Source organism: Chelonoidis abingdonii, chromosome 10, assembly GCF_003597395.2.
Source record: "Chelonoidis abingdonii isolate Lonesome George chromosome 10, CheloAbing_2.0, whole genome shotgun sequence".
In the NCBI taxonomy this organism is placed as follows: domain Eukaryota; kingdom Metazoa; phylum Chordata; order Testudines; family Testudinidae; genus Chelonoidis; species Chelonoidis abingdonii.
In genome coordinates, this window is record NC_133778.1 from 3756510 (window position 1) to 3770002 (window position 13493).

Sequence of the window (13493 nt, forward strand, 5' to 3'; positions counted from 1 at the left end):
ACCCCCATCTGCAGTCTGCAGACAATAACACCCACTCTGGTCTGCAGCTCCTCTCACTCCAGGACCCCCAGTGTCTTCTTCACAACTTACCCCTCCAACTAGGTCACTGAGTGTTCCCCCTTCCAGGGTCAGTCCACCAGCAGTCCATCCATTCACTGCCTCAGTCCTGCCCTTCCAGGATCAGTCCATCCATTCACTGCCTCAGTCCTATGCCACACCCTCAATAGCTGATCAGGGCAGGCCAAGGGTCCCTTTTCTCCAGGTTCCAGTCCAGGAATCCTCATCTCAGCACTTCTGACCTTCTGCTCTCTGCCCTCCCTGGGTTGCTTCCTACCACTCTGGCTCCCCTTCTCTATCTGGGTATCTCAGCTCAAAGAATCTCCCTCTCTCCAGAGTGGGGCTAGGGGCTGTTGCTACCTGCCTGCAGCCTTTCCCAGCAACCCCCAAACACTTCTCCTTCTTCCTAATGAGTGACTTCCACCTGCCCACTTCCAAGATCCCAACAGGTGCAATCTTTCCTAGGAGTCACTAAACACTCCTTCTACTTCCCCCACAAATGATTACCCTCTCTCAGCAGCCAACCCTGTAGCCTGCCATCTGGCTTTATAGGCTCCGCCTGTTCCTGCACAGGTGAGTTTGTTCCTAATCAATGTCCTGTTCCCAGACTCCTGCTCTAGGTGCAGCCTGTGGAGTTAATGGCCCTAAGGGGCCACCTTAACCCCACCTCACCATACCTTCCCTCAGTCCTGTGTGGGATGGACATCCTATCACAGAGGGGGTTTGGTCTTTTTGGCATTCTACCTGTACTTTAAAATGAATCCACTCAATTTTGACACTTTTGATACAAAAAGTCAACGTTTTGTTTGAAATGTTAAAATGTTGCCTTTTTTAAAAGTTCATTTTCTGGCTAAAACTATTTGCTGAATTTGACCTGAGTTCATAAATAGATTCAGTCAACCCAAAACTTTGGGGTTTTTGGTGATTATTCATCCAAAGACATTTTGCCCAGCCCTAATCAGGGCCTATTAAAATTAGAAATAGTGCAGGCAGGCACAGTGTAATCTCCCCCTGACAGCTCTGCAATAAGGCTTAGCCTTTATGGCTACCCCAATCGGTACACCAGCAATGAAAGTTACTACAATCAGGCTAAATGCCTGGTTAGGTGTTTGGGAGAAAGAAGCACGGAGACTAGTCATCTACAAACTTTGTGTCTGCTTTGGAATCCCACTTGTAATTTGGAAGCTGAGTTTGGAGGTTCATGAACTAGTTTACAGCTTTCCCTAGGCTCCCAATGCTACATACATTGTAAGAGGCACCATCTGTTGTCTGGATACTAGGGCAGAATCCTGGGTTCTGGAGTAACTGGCTGCCCGTAAGGGAGCAGGGACATGAACCTGCATTTAGAGAGGGCAAGGGGATGCCCTACGTTAGCAATCTGTATATGTAAGTACTTCGAGGGACCTATCAAGTTTTGTACCTTGGTGTGCTGCTTCGTAAAGCCAGTGCAAAGCAGCCCCTGTCCCAGAAGGCTTTAGGCTCTGTAGGCCAGACCAAGAGTAGGAGAAATAAGTTAATTCCCATTTGACAAATTGGGAATTGAGGCATAGAGATTAAGTAATCAGCACGGGATCATATAGGGAGCCTACGACAGAGCTGAAAACTGAACCCACATCTGAGTTCAGTGCCTTAGACATGAAAACCACAGCTGCCTCTCAAGATAATCCACTGTAGGCAGAAGGTAACTAATAGGAACATTGGTCAGTGGGGGCTGATGTTTAGACTAACAACACCCAATGATCCTTCTCATTCATGTCCAGCTGCCTTGCTGATACATAATTGACACATTTGACCCACAGATTAGCTAGGTAGCATACATGGTGTGTTCTTGGGACACAGAGACTGGAGTTAAGCTAATAAATCATTCTGGGGATACAGCCATTTCCCTCTCTACATTTAGAATGATTACTGCAGTCATTTAAGTTGGCCTTTTACAGTCCCAAATAGCCTAACACTGAACTTATTTTCCTAAGGTCTACTATGTTCTTCTGGTTCAGATTCTAATTAGGTCTTGCACACTCCTCGATTCCCCTGTATACTCCAAGGAAACTCAGTCACTCTACCGTTTTACAGCTGTCATTTCTATCACTGAGATCAGTTCCACTCACTAAGTCCCTGTTGCTTTTCCTCCCACTATTTTGACACCCCTTAGCAGCCTCTTAGCTTGTTTTGATTCACTGACTTCACTAATTAAAGCGGCCAGCAGATAGCATGCAAGATGGTGGAGTCACGTTTCAAAAAACACTGCTTAAGATCAGTTTTTGACTGTACAAGTGAAGCCACTTCAAAGGAGCTTGGCCCCTGCTAAGTACTGGACAATGCTGGAGATTTTATATGCCCTGTCGACGAAGAGCTATGCTTTAGCCTAGGAAGTTTATTAATCCTTTTGGATACAGAGCGTGGTGGCCTAGAATAAAATGTTCATGTTGCATATATAACAAAGGCTGCGATATGCTATTAGAGCAATCTTAGTGATGCATAGCAACGCTATCCTCTCCTGCAGATCTTTCAGCATTTCTTTTCCCATCAGGTTTTATTATGTCTCATCCTCTCTACTGGCGGACTTACTAGAAGATTGGAGGTTTTTTTAAACTGTAACCCTATTTGACTGAACCCCTCATTCCTCCGTTTGGTTACCAGTTTTCACTTAGTAAAAAGCCTTCCTGTAACTCAGCCTTTATTGGAAGAGATAAGTATTGCTAGTATATTCACCGTCTAGTTGCTCACTCTGGTCTGCATACTGTTTTAAGACACTATCGTGACAGGCCCATGCAAACAGATATATCAGCTACTGACTTGATTTGTTAGTCATTTCGTATGGGTCTACGCTGGAAGATCCCATGTAAGGTTCAGCTAGTACAAAGTATAGTTGCCTACTTTTCTGTCTTTCATGGAACAAATTCACCTAGTCATAATGTGATCAAAATTCACTATATGCAAGTCTTCTGCAGTATTCACTTACAGTTCATCAGTAGTCACAAACTTGCTTAAAATATTAGTGAATAATTTTGGTGAAGTTTCACTAAAATTTTGCAATGTTCACCCAGTTCCAGGCATACATCTCCTAGCATCTCCAGTGAAACAGCTATATTTACAGTGCTTGATGTCAATCTCTAGGGCTTCCATTCTCCAAAACCATTTCCAAAAAGCTGTTGAACGCTTATCTGACAGCTGCCATTCTCTTATAAGTCAACAATCCTACTGGAAAGGATCAAATGGATTCTGCCTACATGCTGAAAAATGTGACTTATTACCACATCTAGCTGTGTACTGAGAGAGAGGCTCTTTAGTGGAGGGATCTAGGCCAGTGATGAGCTGGAGCCAGTTTGTGTGAACCAGCTGTTAAATTTTGAAGCAGCTTTAGAACTAGTTTTTAACCTGGTTCCCTGCAAGGGGGTACCGTGGCTTTGATGGGCTCCAGCCGGGAAGTGATGGTATTCCTCCTTTGGCCGCTGGGAGCGCTGCGCTGCAGAAGCCATATGGGCGGCCGCCTGGCCCTGGGCACAGGCCCTGGTGCTGCTGCTGCTGCTCCTCCTCCCCCTTCCCCTCCCTTTGCCCTGACCCTGACCCTGACCCTGGGGCTCCTGCCGCTGCCTGGTGGGTCCCCGGCTGCTCTGCTGGGCCTGGGCTGTGTCCTGCTGCTCAGGCTGCTCCGAGCCGCTCTCCCTGTGAGTATCTGCCACTCTGCCCACAGCCAGCCCCTGCCACACCCCTGCCCTGCTCGCACCAGCCCTGCACCCACTGCCCATAGCCAGCCGGTCTCCAGCCAGCCCTGCACCCCCTGCCTTGTCTCTAGCCAACCCCTGCTGCACCCCCCTGCCCGAAGCCAGTCAACCCTGCACTCCTCTGTCTCCAGCCAACCTCTGCCTCACCCGCCAGTGGCCCTGCCTGAAGCCAGCCAGCCCCGTACTGCCTCACCCCTGTCTCCAACCAGCCCCGCATCCCCCTGCCCTGCCTGCAGCCAGCCCCTGCCTCCAGTCAGCCCCACACGCCCTGTTTCCAGCCAGCTCCGCACCCCTGCCCTGCCCACAGCCAGCCTTGCACCCCCTGCCTCCAGCTAGCCCTGCCCCATGCCCCTCTCCATACACGGCAGGTTATATGGGCTCAAGGTGCCCGAGCACCAGGAATATTCAGGGCCGGGTGCCCTGCTCCAGCAATATTTGGAGCTGGGACCCTCCCCCGGCCCTGCCTGGATCGGGCCCCAGCCCGCGCGGGACTCCCCTCCCACCCTGCTGCGTCCCTGCCTGGAAGAAAGCGGCTCGCGCCTCTCCGGTGCCTGCTTGTGCTGCCGGCGTAGCACATTCCTATGCAGAGCGGCTCCTGGCAGAACTGCTGTCTGCTGCCCCAGGGTCCTAGCTCCCCCCATCCCATAATGGCAGGGCAGGCTGCCCTTACCCTGCCCTTCCACCCTAGTCCTGAGCCTCTCCAATGCCCCAAACCCCTCATCCCCAGCCAGAGCCCTCATCCCCCTGCACCCTAATTCTCTGCCCCAGCCCTGAGCCCCCTCCTGCATCATGAACCCCTCAGCCCCAGCCCTCATCTCCCCGCACCCTAATCCTCTGCCCCAGTCCTGAGCCCCTCCACATCATGAACCCCTCATACCCCCTGCACCCTAATCCTCTGCCCCAGCCCTGAGCCCCCTCCTGCATCATGAATCCCTCATCCTCAGCCCCACAGCCCTCACCCCTGCACTCCCTCAAAGAGCATGCACCCCCTCCCCCTTCCCACACACCCTTTCCCACCACCAAACTCCCTCCCAAAGCCTGCATCCCTCCCCTCCTTACCCCCCCACCACCCAGCCCAGAGGCCTGCCCCAAACTCCCTCCCAAAGCCTGCACCCCTCACCCCCTCCTGCACACCCACCCCCCTGTCCCAGCCTGGAGCCTGTACCCAGCACCCAAACTCCATCCCAAAGCCTGGACCCTGCACCCCTCCTGCACCCTAATCCCCAGCCCAGGACCTGCACCCCAGACCTCCCCCCTAATCCCCTCCCAGAGCCTTAGGCAGGTGGGGGTGGAGTTTGGGGGGGCAGGTTCTGGGCACCACCAAAATTTCTACAAACTTGCCACCCATGCCCCTGTCTGCAGCCAGCCCCACGTCCACTGGCGCCTTGCAGTTCCGAGGGCAGTAACCCTGCACACCTGCTTCAATGAGGAGGGCAGGGAGCAGTTGGGATCCACACACGTGCACATTGGATGACCATATAGCAAGTGTGAAAAATCAGGATGGCGGTGGGAGGTAATAGGAGCCTATATAAGAAAAAGACCCAAAAATCGGGACTGTCTCTATAAAATCAGGACATCTGGTCACCCTAGCACACCCCCAGGGAGTGGTGGAGACCCACACATGTGAAACGGAGCTCATTTCTAGTTCAGGCCCATCTTTTTAAAAAAGAACTTTAGGTGGAGTTAACATACATCTGTATTTTCCCGGACATGTCAGGCTTCTTGGTTCTTAAATCGCCATCCGGGGAAAATATGGACTTATGGTAACCCTATTGGTACAAAAAATACATACTGTGGCAAATCCCTTAAATCAGAACTTTTTATAGGGAACCAGTTGTTACGATTTTGGTAGCTCATCACTGATCTAGGCTATAGGTTCGTCAGTCCCTGAAGAATCCTAGGAATGTGGGAAATGCTTAGCTGAAGCCTTTGTAAAGGGAGGATACTGCCTTCCTTTCTCTGATTGTTACCTTACACTTGGCCAAGCAGGGAATTAAGCTCCCCTCTGTTATATTCTCATCTCGACATTGACAGAGAAATACAAAAATACTCTATCTGGAAGGTTGCACCATAACACTTTATTTCTTGGAATCCAGAATCTAACACACAGACCAAATACAGACACAAGGCAGGCTGCTTTTTAAAGCAGAGAGGCACATCTCAACCTTCCTTTTTCCAGGCTGGCTCTTTGCAGACTGCCCAAAGAGGACCTCTATCATAGGCCTTCCCTCAGAGCAGGACTAGGATAACCCCTGTACATTGTAACTGTTTCCAATACTCTCCCCTTCCTATCCCTTTGCTTGGACTACCCTCTTTTGGGTCTGGTGCAAAATCATCCCCTTCTATTGGATTATTTGCCACCTTGAGGAAACAAGGGGGCAGCGAGCTGAGCCTTGATTCCACTATGCCCCCTGAAATGTTTGAGTAAAACACAGATTTCCCCCTCCCTCATTGTCTGCAGACTCTGTACCATCCAGATGAATGGAAAGGTTTAGTCATATCTGACACTCCCCCCGCCCCCCCAATATACTTCATATATTCACAGACTGAATGCACTCATTTTGTCTATTCACTCCTCTAGCTTACAAGGTCAGTGAAATGTTGCGGTCATGGCCAATCTAGCCTGTCTGAATACATTCCATGAACTTCACTCAGCTGATCAGCTAACTATTTGCAGTTTCCTACCCTTTTTGCATGTAAGTAAATTGGGGTGAGACTGGATCTGCGTTACCCCTTGAACAATATCAATAGATTCTGTTTCCAGAGAAACACTTCCCCCTAATCCCTTTTAGCAATGTGCATCTGGCAGTATCCCTCCGCACTGAAAAGTAGCTTTGAATTGAATGCATTGCTGTGAAAATTGCTACAAGTCTCAGCAGATGTGAGCTGGCTGTCTACAGCTTGCTGTTAATGTAAGTATACCACACCTAGTGCGTGGTAAGGACAATGTCAACACTTGATATACAAGCTTAGCCTTTACATAGAATATGGAGTTTGTTGCTCTGCATTTGATTTTGTTTCCAGTTATCCATCCGTGACCCTTATTAGGGCTCTACCCTAATAAGCACCTCAGGAAGAGTTCAAGGTAATATGGGTGAAATTCTGCTAATTTACAATGGAGATGATCTGGATAATGCATAAAATCAACCATTTAACTTCAGATAGGATTCAAGCTCACCAGCACTGAAGCTGACCCACTTGCACCTATTTATGCCACACCTGAATTTATTTAAGTCACATTTGTTTTTCACCAGGGTAAGTGACAGTTCACTGGTCTGTGGAAGTTAGAGGCTTGCCTATACACGAATACAGACACTTGTACTGTATTCAGAACTTCTATGTAAAGGCCTGATAAAAAGCTTGATGGGAGACTTTCCATTGATTTCAGGGGGCTTTAGATCAGGTGGGGAAAGCTTTCCTTGGTAAAGTTTCAGTATTTGCAGGTTCAACATATGTTAACTCGGATGCCACACTCCTACCAATCTTTTGCAGTGAGATCTACTGTTAAGTTGCTCATCCTTCTGCCTCAATCCATCCACTATTTGTAAGGATTTTTCAGATGTGATCTGTTATTTTTTCATGTTTGTATTTACTTTGGAAGGATCAAGAAGGAAAATTGCTCCTCACCACCTGCCTGCCAGAAAGTCAGATGTAAAGAGCAAACAGGAACAAGTAAATTGTAAGGACACTTTTTCAAAATTTAACATTTCAGAATCTAACCTGTTAAACAGCGAGACACAAGTTATTTTCTATGGGGAGGGATGAGTTAACGAAAGTTTTAAGCGTATGCTTATCCCCTTTATGGGTCTATTTCAAGTGGATACAGATTTCACTGCCAAAAGTTCATAATACATCATTAGCTTGTCAAAAACTAGTCCAATCAGCATTTATTTTGAGACTTTTTTTTTTTTTACTGATTGGTAACCGCTGAATTTTAGTGTCATTGCCAATGCGGTGCTTTTAGCAGAAAAGAAGAAGGCAACCTTTTACTGCAGTGTCTCTACTGGAAAAGCTTGGACAAAGTTTAGTCTTCTTGCTTGCCAATATTTAATTGCTGTGCTTTTATCATTGTTTCTTTCATGAAATAGTCATCTGCAGGGTGAAGTGCCTTAGTTAGATATGCTTGAAGGCACTTCAGTCTCATTTCTTAACAGATTCACACCTCACCTCAGAAATGTTTATTTCTCTTTTTACACGATAACTCTGAATACCCTCCCAGTAAAATATAAATTATGACCGAATTAAGATAGAAGGAGCCTTAAATTTCAGCTTTAATCCCTGAGTATACACAAGTCACCTCCAAATATGCACTACACTTTTGGGTTAATCTGGATCATTTTTAGTCTTAATCTAGCCCTGTAAATGACAGCACAACAACAAGTGACTCCTAGATTCTATAAGCAAGTCTGCCCTGGTGTCACTTCCGTGTAGATGTGTCAGCCCCAAGATATTAGAGAGACAAGGTGGGTGACAAACAAACGTGGCTTAAATAAATCTTTTATTAGAGCAAAGAGTCCTGTGGCACCTTATAGACTAACAGACATATTGGAGCGTGAGCTTTTGTGGGTGAATACCCACTTTGTTGGATGTGCCAAACGTTTATTGGACCAACTTCTGCTGGTGTGAGAGACATGCTTTCGAGTTTACACAGAACTCTTCTTCAGGTCTGGGAAAGGTACTCTGAGCCTCACAGCAAAATGCAAGGTGGAACAGTTTGTTTAGCATTAGTAGTTAGCACACATTGTAAGGGAACCATTCAAGGTAGAGTGGCCCGTTAACAACTCTGCAGTCATAGAACAAAAAGAGGGGGTTAGTTAGTGGGTTACAGATGATTGTAATAAACCATAAATCCAGTGATCACCCTTCAGCTTCCCTAAACCAGACACACTAGCATCTCACCTAGGTTTATGTAAATATAGGGTATGAAGCTTTATCCTTTCCCCGCTATGAGGAGACCCCAACATATTACACACACATGCCCATTATTTGTATACGTCCCAGAAATTACCATCCCACACCAAACAGTTTGCTGTTTTAGAGGCCAGTAATTCACTTTATCTGTAAGGACTTAAGACTGAAATACAGCTTCCATGTTAATCCCCCAATTGAGGATCATAGACCTTTACCCAATCCACTATAAGTCATCTAAGCGGCCGAGTGCTGAGTAGCCTATTTAAAACTAGCCTAGTTAAGATTTGTGTTAAGGAAGATCTCTGCTTTCTGTAGAATGGATTATTTTTGTTTTTATTTCCATGATTTGCAGTCTCTAGAGTTCTGATCTAGAAATGTTAATTTAAAGTCTTTCCATCCATTGGGAAGGTCTAAAAGTTTCATGTTGCCTTTTACTTTATCCAGTTTCTCCACTCTGTTCATCCATCAGTGATTTTGGATCAAGGCTCAGGTTTATCTGCAAAAGATGATAATGTATCTAGTCCTGTTATTTGGCAGCAATAAAAGCTTTAGAGACCTCCTGGTCTAGTCGGGAAGATAAGAAAGATGGCTGCTACAGTATGCTTTGCATCACTCCAGTTTTAGATGTAATATTCTCAGATCTGAGATTTTTTTTGAGAATCACCTCTTGTTTCTGGTGCCCAGAAACAACTAGCTGCTGAGATTCCAAACAGGTTATGCCAATTAATATTTTCAGGATTTATTAAACTGTTATTACTCAATATTTTTATTACAGTGGATCCTCAAGTGTCCACTGAACTAGATCTTGTGCCAGGCCTTTTCTGGGTTACTCTGTCCCCTGAAGAAACAGAGAGGCAAAACCTTGATTGATCAGATTGCACCTGGTGCATTTTTGAGGGGGTGTAATGTCATCTACCCCAGAAGACTGAAATTTACATAAATACTAGGCAAATAGCTAGCTGTACCCCTGATCCCTGACACACTTACAAATATCCAGAGGATATTTCAGGATGTTTCTATTAAGTAGAAATCTACCATCACCTGTTACAAATAGGGTGACCATATGTCCCGATTTTGGGGCCTTTTTTTTAATATAGGCTGCTATTACCCCCACCCCTGTTCTGATTTTTCACACTTGCTGTCTGGTCATCCTTGTTACAAAAAAAGAATTCTAGAGATGGAGAAGAGAGTTAAACAGTAGGAGCGCTTCACTGGCACTGGATCCTGGTTGGGGGAGGGGAAGAGGGAGGAGATCATACACAAGTTTTAAGCATGGAACAAGAACGCTTACTATGTCACTGCTTTGAATACTAGAACAAGGGGAAGGAAGCTCAGAATTGCTACAGAAAGATTTGTTCAGACTTGCCACTGTTAATCAATTGGCTCAAGAAACGAGGGAAGCATGATTTGGAAAGTACAGTTCTAACTTTTAATTACATACCAGTGTTGTCAACAAGGGTTCCCTTTTGTTTATGAAGTAGCTTCAGTTTGTTCATGCCTAGCCATTTCTTCCCTTCCCTTTAGAATTTACACTTCCTTTGCAGTACCCTGTGATGATGCTGAAATAGATGCTGATAGAGGAGTTGTTTCGACGGGGAGGCATCCTTCAGAAACAGTAGCTCTGAGGAACCTCCCCATAGATTTCAACACCCAGGTTGTGTATTTAACCACTAGACTATTGGGGGATTATGTAGCTGTGCCACCCTTCAAAGCACAACCAATGTGTCTAGCAGATAGGGGCTGTTCAGGTGGCACAAGCATTCTGGAGCAATTCTATGTGTTCCTCCTGGTGTGGCTGGCTGGCACTGCCAAGCTTCTTCTGGGGTCCTCAGTCTCCTCAAGTCATCTCTACATCCCCCCAAGCTCAGGGTCAACAATTCTAGGCCCTTGTGGGAGTGACAGGCAAGTTGGTGGCCACAAGATGCTATGTGTACGTTAGAGCAATGCATCCCCTAAAAGTAAGAAAATCTAAACAAAACATCAGAACAAGCAAAGGCCAGCAAGCCTCAACTTCAGTCTACCCTAGTAAGATCAGTAGGCTTGACAGAATTCAATTTTTAAAAATAAATTTCAATGTCCATGTTTATGTTTAGCTTTTCTTTTAATCTATTTCAGTTATCACAGTTGTGGGAAATTATGGGCAGGGAGCAGATAACTTAATGACAGTTGACTTGGGATTCAGAAAGTTAAATGTTTATAACCATTAAAAGACAAAATTGTCAACATCACATGTCAAAATCTTCAAAGTGAATACCTTTAATATAAACTGTAAAGTTCTCAAACAGCATTTTTTTCTTTCTTGTCTAATGTGTGTGTCAGTTATCGATGGAAATGTTTTTGTTGGTTTGTGTGTGTGCGCTGTGAAATTGACCTTTATTGATAAAAAAATCTAATTCTTCCAAAGCCCGGTATCTGTGTTAAGAGTTGGGCTGTGAGAGCAAAGTTTTTTTAAACGTTGTTACAATAATTTAAATACTTCTACCACAGTGTGAGTAATTCAGTATCCATGAATTGGAAATTAAGTTTCATCAAGCCTTTAAAGTAGATCAATTTAAGTCTCCACCTTCCCATGGAAGAGGCTTGAGGGCTCAGCTGACACCTCAAGAATGAAATATTTTAGAAGTCAAATTATTAGTAGAAGGGCCACTCAGGTAACAAGTTCTCAGCTCCCTCGTATGTGGATGTCTGAAACGAGCATGTTGGTGCTTACCAGCCTTCCGTGGCTGTTGAAGTTTGAGTGATTCATTTTTGCTGGCAAAAGTTAAAACAGAAGAGATTCACATCAAGAACAGGCAATATATTATTATTAAATAACTTAGTATTATTTTATGGTTTGCTTCAGTGTTTCCTGGTCCTTCTGAGCAAGACATTTTCTACCTGGAAGTGACCAGCTTTCCCTATCTCTAGTTTCTGTTCAATTTATACTGTATGTTCCTTGAAAAAAAATGTGCACATTGTTTAACTTGAAAGCCTCAAATATCCTAAAGTTTAAGTGCTGCAACTTAAACTGTTCAGGTTAATAATGTAATGTACCTACCATAATGTAATGATGTATTTTTTAGGTTTACAGTCTCCATAGGAATCCCAGCTACCCAGCTACTGCCAGAAATAATATTAAGCCAACTTGACACTATTGGTGACTTTGTTTACACGGTCTTTCTACAGCAGTGGAGCTGTAGTTCTGATGTGTGCATTCATCAGCTAAGCATTTGTTGTTAGTATTCATTCTATACTCCATTTTCCAGTAATCTCAGTCTAGCATCACTGAAACAGAATTACTGAAGTCAACATTAGAACTGGATCTTGTGTTGTGTTAATTAGTTTAAAAAATGCTGCAGACACCTAAGGTCGCCCCTTTAGAGATACAGTTTCAGAATAATTTTTCTTGCAAACTTAAATACAGATGAAAGACAGTAAGCTTTGGTAATATTTCTTCCAGCCCTACATTGCTTTGATTCCTTAAATTAAGATGTTAATAGGACCTGCCATGTGTAGACATTAAGCAGCAGGCACTCAAGTTACAGTAGCTCAAAAAACCACAGGACATTCAGGGCCATAACAGCATAGACTGGGTGGAATCATAGAGGACCTCAGGAGGTGATCTAGTCCAACCCCCTGCTCAAAGCAGGACCAATCCCCAAATAGATTTTTGCTCCAGATCCCTAAATAGCCCCCTCAAGAATTGAGCTCACAGCCATGGGTTTAGTAGGCCAATGCTCAAACCATTGGTTTATCCCTCCCCCCATTGCAGCTTATGCTGGAGCTCAGATTCTCAAGACTAGGGATTCAGATGTGCTTGAGAAATCAAGAGGCAATGCCCATACAGCTATTTTTAGCACACTAGCTAGAGCTTTGCTTGTGTGAGTCAATCTCTCTGGACTGGGTGGCTCACTGCCAGCTGCAGAGTAGCCATACCCTTATTATTTCCTGGACATAAGAGAATCTTGTATGGTGGTTTGACCTTTGAAGTGCAGTTTAAGTCTGGAGTTCTACAATTTATCCTGATCACTACACAGCAATTCTACATCTCCTTTGGCAATCTCAGCACCTCTTTCTGAGGGTACTCCATACCCTAAGCTGAGGAACCCCACCATGCTTTGGAGGCTTACAGATGTGATGAACTTAAGGAAATACTGAGGCTGCAACCAGAGTACTTTAATGTAACAGATTGCCAGCCAATCTCCTCACTACAATCCTCCTGTTCCCTGAAAGTTTAAAAAGCAACAGAAAGCCAAGTCTCATGCAACAGTGCAATTTTAGGCCATTTTAATGCAGAGAAAGTATCCTTTTTCAAGACACATTTTCTCCTTGTTTTCTCCTATAATTCCTGAGCACTTCCTCCTATTCAGGCTAACCAGGCCCCCAGTTCCTGTCACTTGTTTCCCTCTCTCTTTGTTCCCTTTTTCCCTGCATATGCTATCTAGTTCCCAGGTCTGCCTCTCCATCCTCATATGCCATCCAGAAACAAGATATCTGCATTGCTTCTGTAGATGTTCCATTTTAGGCTTTCATTTCCACCCTCCTCCTCCTTATGTATCACAGCCCTTGGAGACAGCTAGACTTTTATGCGTCTCAGGCACAGTGCCAAAAAGAGAAGTGGGATATTAGACTATAGGATCACATCCCTTAGCCTCCTCCAGTGGAAAGAAACTAGTCAGGCAGATCTGAGTTGAGGAGCAGAGGGACCAATACAAGAGTTCTGCCGCTTTGTCTCTTCCCACCCCCACTCATGTTGTTGGTGCATCATACATGGGGCTTTGTTCTGCAGGTCAGGGGTGACCAGATTAGGACATACAAGGT